Source organism: Neophocaena asiaeorientalis, unplaced genomic scaffold, assembly GCF_003031525.2.
Source record: "Neophocaena asiaeorientalis asiaeorientalis breed wild unplaced genomic scaffold, Neophocaena_asiaeorientalis_V1.1 scaffold67, whole genome shotgun sequence".
NCBI classification, from domain to species: Eukaryota; Metazoa; Chordata; class Mammalia; order Artiodactyla; family Phocoenidae; genus Neophocaena; species Neophocaena asiaeorientalis.
The window spans coordinates 10,108,029-10,115,341 of NW_020173731.1; positions in this window are offsets into that span (position 1 = coordinate 10,108,029).

Consider the following 7,313-nt stretch of genomic DNA (forward strand, 5'->3'; position numbering starts at 1 on the left):
ACAGGCCATCTTCTGACAACAGGTGAGAGCCCTCTTGTTTTGGCCAGCAACTTTGTGCAGAAAATCTGTGGGAAAGAAGGCTGCAAAGGCATTTGGAAGTGTGAATGCGAAGCTTGGGTGGCTGGGGTCTGTTCAGAAGGAACTGGGCAGCCGTTGAAGGTTCCTGCAAATGGGACTTTGGTGATGATACTGGTGCATTAGGAAGATGAGCCTGTGGTCTGGAGAAATCAAAAATGACGTAAAGAAGGCATTCTGGCATTCCTGGGGTTGAAGGGAACAACCGGCATAAAGAGTTAATTGGCTGTCCTTAGAATGGTAATGGCAGTAACTACGGGCTACAGCTGAGCCTGCATGTGGCCTTTAGCTCAGCTGGGGTGGGAAGCACCAGGGACCAGGGGTGGGGTCAATGTGAAGAACTCAGCAGCCTCACCATTTCTGCAGCCCTAAGTCTCAGCTGCAGTGGCCCCAGCAGCCTCAACCCCAGCTTGCCCACCACTGCAGCCTATGCAGGAGCACGCTCTGGCTCCCTGCATCCTCTTCCATGCAACGCAGCTCCTCCTCACCTCCAGTTTACTCTAAAGCCCTCTGATTTTACCTGAAATGAAATAGAAGCCCCAGCTGTGATCACAGTGACCAGAAGCTCCCATGTGCTGCTCCCCAGCTCATCTCCCTCCACCAAGGGCCCTGCCTCATTAGTCCCCTGCAGCCCGCACCCGCTCCACTTGCACCACTCTTTGGATGTTCAAAGTCATTTCAAGAGGCCCAGAAGGGAAAGCAAAATTGTGGTAGTATCAACAGTCATAGCTGTTCTGGTAGTCATGGTGTGGTAGGTGTAACATAGTTATATGGAAGCCATGGATTGTCCGCCAGGTAATAGTCATTGAGCGCTCACTACGTGCCAGACACTGTGACAAGTTTTTATCCCATTTTATTCTCATGACCAGGAGATGGGTATTACTATTTCTTCCGTCTTACAGATATGATAGGGTTTCCTTGGTAGACATGTATATGGGGCTCTGGATTCCAGTGGCAGAGACACCAGGCCGGTTTGCCCATGACACCCCACTGAGGATGTCCAGTTATCCCTTCCCTTCCACGTGCCTAGCCCCAAGCCCCCATCACCATCCCTTCCCAACACACAGTCAAACTTTGCAGCCCCTTTGGCCAGGTATGTGTTTTTGGAGGTAGCTTTTGCCTGAGGCACAGATGTTTGTAAGTCACTGTTTTGGAACCTGGAACAACGTCTTCATAGAAACTTCTTTTAAAAATGCTTTGTTGGGCTTCCCTGGTGGCTCAGTGGTTGAGAGTCCGCCTGCCGATGCTGGGGACACGGGTTCGTGCCCCGGTCCGGGAAGATCCCACATGCCGCGGAACGGCTGGGCCCGTGAGCCATGGCCGCTGAGCCTGCGCGTCTGGAGCCTGTGCTCCGCAACGGGAGAGGCCACAACAGTGAGAGGCCCACATACCAAAAGAAAAAAAAAGCCTTGTCCTTGGCCTATGATACAACTGTGTTATACTATAAATAGCACCAACCTCAGCTCAGGTTCTTGGGAGCTGGGATCTGCAAGATTAACAAGGGGGAGTTTCTTTCTCCTACTGGACATATGACCAGCCTTAGGCAACATTTGAAATAGGCAAAGTTGTCTTGGGTCACCTCTTATCATACTCTACTCCCTCTCCCTAAGACCCCTCTGGGAGGCCCCTGTCACTTTCCCCTCTGAGGGGACCCTCACTTGAAACCCCTGCCTTCTGCCCTGCTTGACCCAGAGCTCTCAGGTGATCTACTCTCCTGTCCACCTGTCCCAGCTCACAACCCAGCCCCACACAGAGCCCAGCCTCTGGGGTCAGCACACCTAAATGTTCTGCTTCTTTTCCATTGCTTCTTCCCCACCTCTGAATCTGACGCCAGCGGCCCTCTAGAAGTTACTGGTTACTTCATAAAGGATCTCTCAGAAGCAGAATGCTGAAGTAAGGGGTTCCTTACTCAGAAGGGTAAGAATGAACCAATGGCTGCCATTTGAGTCTATAGAAATGGGCATTTGTAAGTTGGGGGTGGCCTGTATGTCCTTAGGCACCATCTACACGTTTCTGTCCAGTGGGGCTTCAGTCCACTGATCCGTGGAGCTTCCTTCATTGGCTCCACGAATCTGCTGCTCTGGCACCTGTATGAGGTGAGTGTTCCTCCACAATGGTTTCCACATGATGGTCAGATGTCCTGTTTCTGGCACTGGTCATTCCCCCCTCTCTCCTCTCCTTTTCCCCGTGGGATATGACCAAGGGGTTGAAGGACCTCCTCATTGCTTCAAAGCCTGTAGCCCTGGCAAGCCACGGCCTGAGGCAGCACCCGACCTGGCTTGCCGTGCTCTGCCATGGGGATCCAGCACCCACGCCACTGTCACCAAGCAAACCTGTTATCTGAGGCTCAGGTCGTGAGCCAGCCACATCCAGAGAGCTTCCTCCTTGGCCGGGGCCTGCCCCTGGCCGACACCAAACGACAGACATGTTACCTCCCGGTGCAGATAATTTCTTGAGAACGTGAAGAGATGTGAAAGAGACGTGAAGCGATCTCTAGGGCTTTCCAGTAATATTCTTTCCTCCCAGAGACAGAAAGAGATGTGAAGCGATCTCTAGGGCTTTCCAGTAATATTCTTTCCTCCCAGAGACAGTCACTGTGAGAAATCCACTTCCGGAAGGTGCTCACCTCCATCCCACGCCCCCGCCACCCCCCAGGCCTCGCTCTTGAGGAAAAGGTAGCATCATGTCCTCCCCGACCAGGAGGCCCCTCTCATTTCCACTGCTCTCAGCAGCTCTGACTCACAACGAAACTGCAACCTCAAGAACACCGGGGGCCAGGATTGCGAGAAGGAAATACAGGTGAACACACGCAAAGCTGCCCGAAGAAAAGGTTTTTGTTCCTCTTACAGAATGGCACTTCCAGGGCTGGGCAGCATCTCTGCACTAGAAATGGCCGGAAGGGCCCCATGTCGAGCTGACTTAGTGGATTTGGCAAGGGAGGAAGGTGTGCATCCGAGTCACTCATGCCAGCTAACTCTTGCCAGGGAGGGTAGATGGGGCAGGGGAGGGCAACAAGAGCATCACAAAATGTTAGGATGTTAGATTTGGAAAGTACCCTAGCAAAACCACTCTGTCAAGCCTCTCACTTATGGATGCAGAAAGCAAGGCCGAGGGATGGAGAAAGGATGCGTCCAGGATTTCACAGGGGAGGCCAGGGCTGGAAGCCGTCCTCCTGGACGGCCGAGCCAGGACTCTTTCTATTATGGGGTTGACTTCTCTGCCCCCCGGGACGTCCTCAGAATATTGGGGTGGAGAACTCCTGTTCCCAGACTTTAGGTCCACAAAGAGATACCTCCGGCTCTAGCAGCTGCACCTTCCCACGGAAAGGCATGGACCACTGCATCTCAGGTGTACTGACTGCTTGTTAAGTGCCGGGCAATCACCTAGGCCCCTGTGTACGTGTACTATTTCACTCGGTCCCTACAACAGCCCCACAGTGCCAGTCATCATCTCCAGCTAGAGATACTGCAGTTCAGGGAAGCTCGGTAACTTGCCCGGGGTCACACCAATGGTAAGGGGCAGAGCTGGGTTGCCCTAGTCTGACTCTAGGGCCTACAGATTTCACCACCACACCCTCCTGCAAAGACCAGTCCAAAGGCAGGACACATCATGTGGTTTCCAGTAACTGAGCACTTGGACCCAGGGGGCTGTGGGGTGGCAAGTGAGGAAGACGAGTGCTTTGCTATCAGAGATCCAGCCTTCGCTGTCAGAGGTCACATGAGTTGTGTCACACGAGGGAAGCTTGAGTGCACAATTCTTAGCCACTGTTTCGTGAAACCGATCAGTCAACTACTTTATAACCAACCTTGTGCTTGAGGCATCTGACTAGGAACGGTCCCGAACCACCCAAAAGCCAGGCACAAAGAGATCTTGCTCAGTTTTTTGAAAGAATCATGTTTTTTGGGGTTTTCTGGGTTTTTTAACATCTTTATAGGAGTATAATTGCCTTACAATGGTGTGTTAGTTTCTGCTGTATAACAAAGTGAATCAGCTATACATATACCTATATCCCCATATCCCCTCCCTCTTATGTCTCCCTCCCCCCCTCCCTATCCCACCCCTCTAGGCGGTCACAAAGCACCGAGCTGACCTCCCTGTGCTATGAGGCTGCTTCCCACTAGCTATCTATTTTACGTTTGGTAGTATATATATGTCCATGTCACTCTCTCACTTCGTCCCAGCTTACCCTTCCCCCTCCCTGTGTCCTCAAGTCCATTCTCTACATCTGCGTCTTTATTCCCATCCTGCCCCTAGGTTCTTCAGAACCATTTTTTTTCTTTTTTTTTTAGATTCCATATATGTATGTATATATATGTGTGTTAGCATACGGTATTTGTTTTTCTCTTTCTGACTTCACTCTGTATGACAGACTCAAGCATTGATGTATGTAATCATCAAAAGTATCAGAATCTTGCTGGACTTCCTTAAATTTCTTTTATAGTTTAGTGATATGTTATTCTGAACTACATTTGAAGGTTGAAGCATCTTAGGGCTTCTCAGTCCAGCTCTGTTAAAAAAAAAAGAACGTGTTTCCACTCAGTGCATAGACTCTCCCATAGTCAGATGGGCCACCAGGGATCAAGCTTTAATTTGAACATACCATGTCTGACCCAGTTCCTAAAAGGGTGCCCACCTTTCAAAGTGATTTCTGAATTAGCCAGATCAGTCAAAGCCCACTGACTGTATCTGCCACTCAACTCTGCAGGCGGACAGAAGAGAATGGAAAGCAAAGTGTATTGATTTGATTGGATTAATCCTGGCCTGTTAGACCGGGAAATGTCTGCTTTTCTTTTCTTTTCTTTTTAAATTTTATTTATTTTTTTTATACAGCAGATTCCATTACTTATCTATTTTATACATATTAGTGTATATATGTCAATCCCAATCTCCTAATATTTTATTTTCAAGGTTTTTCTGAAAACTGAGAAAGAACAAAGGTAGCCAAAGAGAAAGCAGGTTTATTAACTGCCCCTCAGAATTGAAGAAGAGAGCAAGAGAGCGAGAGCGAGAACGAGAGAATTAAAAGTGGAAATGGAAAGTAGAACCAAAAATAAGTCTACAGTAGAGTCCCTCCCACAGCCCGGTGCCCCCTGACCGCCCCAGCCCCGCAACTTGATCCTGGGCCCCGGGCGCCTTGGAGAAGGGGATTACCAGTAGCAGGTAGGGCACTGCAAATCAGCCCCCAAACTCCCTTGGGTTCTGACTTGAAAGTACAAATTTGGCGTGTGAGGCACTGCAGCTTCCATGACACACGTGATGCTCACAGAAACAGCTGCACTGTGAACCGCTATAGGACCACACAGGCTATTGGGAAACTGAATAAAGGAGACGGCAGTGAAGCAATGGGCTTCTCCCTTCTCCCTGCAGGACAGGTGCCTGAGCGTACATCCTCCGCCCCTTCCTTGGAAGCCAAACTTTGATCACCTTCCTCCCATTCATCCTCACCCAGACATTTTTGTTAAATGCTTAAGCCAACGGTTCTCAAGGTGTGGTCCAAGGACTCCTAGGAGGACCTCCCTCTTCTAACCGTATACTTCTATGAAGCTGGATTTTCTCACACGCTTCAAACGCAAAAACCTATCACAACAGATTGGCTGTAGGAGCAGATGTAAGAATGTAAGTTCCTCTATTAAACCAGATATTTAAAGAACTTTGTGACAGATGTCAAACTGTGCACTCTTCTTACTAAATGTGTTCCGACTTGGAAAATACAGTTATTTCTCATTAAAAATTTGTTGTTTATGTTAAGATGTAGTGGGTTTTTAAATTATTATTCCTTTAGAATGTCATAAATGTTTTTTTAAAAAATTTCTCAGTTTTCCTTTCTAATATGATGAATATTGATAGATAGAACCCAACAAAGTAGAAGCTCTTTGGGGTCTTCAACAATTTTCAAGACTGTAAAAGGGTCCTGAATCCAAATAGTTTGAGAAGAGCTGACTAAGGGAATCTAGGACCACACTGAACACAGTGGCACACTGCCACCGAGAGCATATGACCTCGGGCTGGTATGTAAATGACACACTCACAGTAGAAGTGATGTGAGTCCAGGATGCAGGAAGCAGCTGGCTCTTCCTATGTCATGCACTTATGCACCTAAGCACACGTGGAGTGTGGCTGAGGATTTACAGTCAGGGGTACATCTTAGGGATAGAGATCAGAATAGGCAAGATAAAGGGAAATCCTCAGCTCTCTGTTCTCTTGAATAAGGTTTCATGGAGGAGATGGTGCATTAGGGGTACCGTGGTGGGAGAGCATACCAAACTATGCCTTTAATATCACTGTAGTTGTGTCTTAGAGACAGACAAGGTACAGGAGAAACTCCTTTCTGTCTGCAAATATTCGAAGGATTGAAACATTTCCCTAAGACAAAAATACCTAAGCAACACTCACCCCCATCTCCAGCTTCTAATCACAGGGCTATGCATCCTGCAAGTACATAAAAGATCCATAATTGTTTTATGGAGGAAAAACTTATTTTCACAGGCTTTCAGCTTCTCCTCGCCACTGCTGCCCCTCATGCTGCTCACGTCTTAGGCAACTCCCCCCAGTTGTTGGTGCTGCATGAGAATTCAGTGACTGAACACCCATCTGAGTCGAGGAATTGGGTACTGATTTGAGAAGAATAATACAAAAGGAATTGAGTTCTGATTTCACCTTTGTCATTAACTGTCTCTAGTGCCTGGGAAAGTCACTTTCTTTTCTGGGCCTCAGTTTGCCCATCTGTAAAATAAGAGGTATGGATTAGATAATGTCTAAGGTCCTTGCTCTTCTGACATCTCCTGACACAGGACTTTTTTTTTTTTTTTTTTTTTGGTACGCGGGCCTCTCACTGTTGTGGCCTCTCCTGTTGCGGAGCACAGGCTCTGGATGCGCAGGCTCAGCGGCCACGGCTCATGGGCCCAGCCGCTCCGCGGCATGTGGGATCTTCCCAGACCGGGGCACAAACCCGTGTCCCCTGCATCGGCAGGCGGACTCTCAACCACTGCGCCACCAGGGAAGCCCCACAGGACGTTTTTAATGTTCCAACAACCGTGGGGGATTTGGTTAACATCTGCCAGGAAGAGTATAGATTAGTAATAGTATTGATAGTTTAAACATGGAAAAGCTAAATGGGAATAGACATGGAGTTTGTGAGGGTAGGTGTTCCCCCAAGTGAATTCACCCTCTGCTCTATATGAGATAGAAGGCAAACGTAGCCGTTTTACAGCTACAAAAAGTTTAGGAAGCACACACTC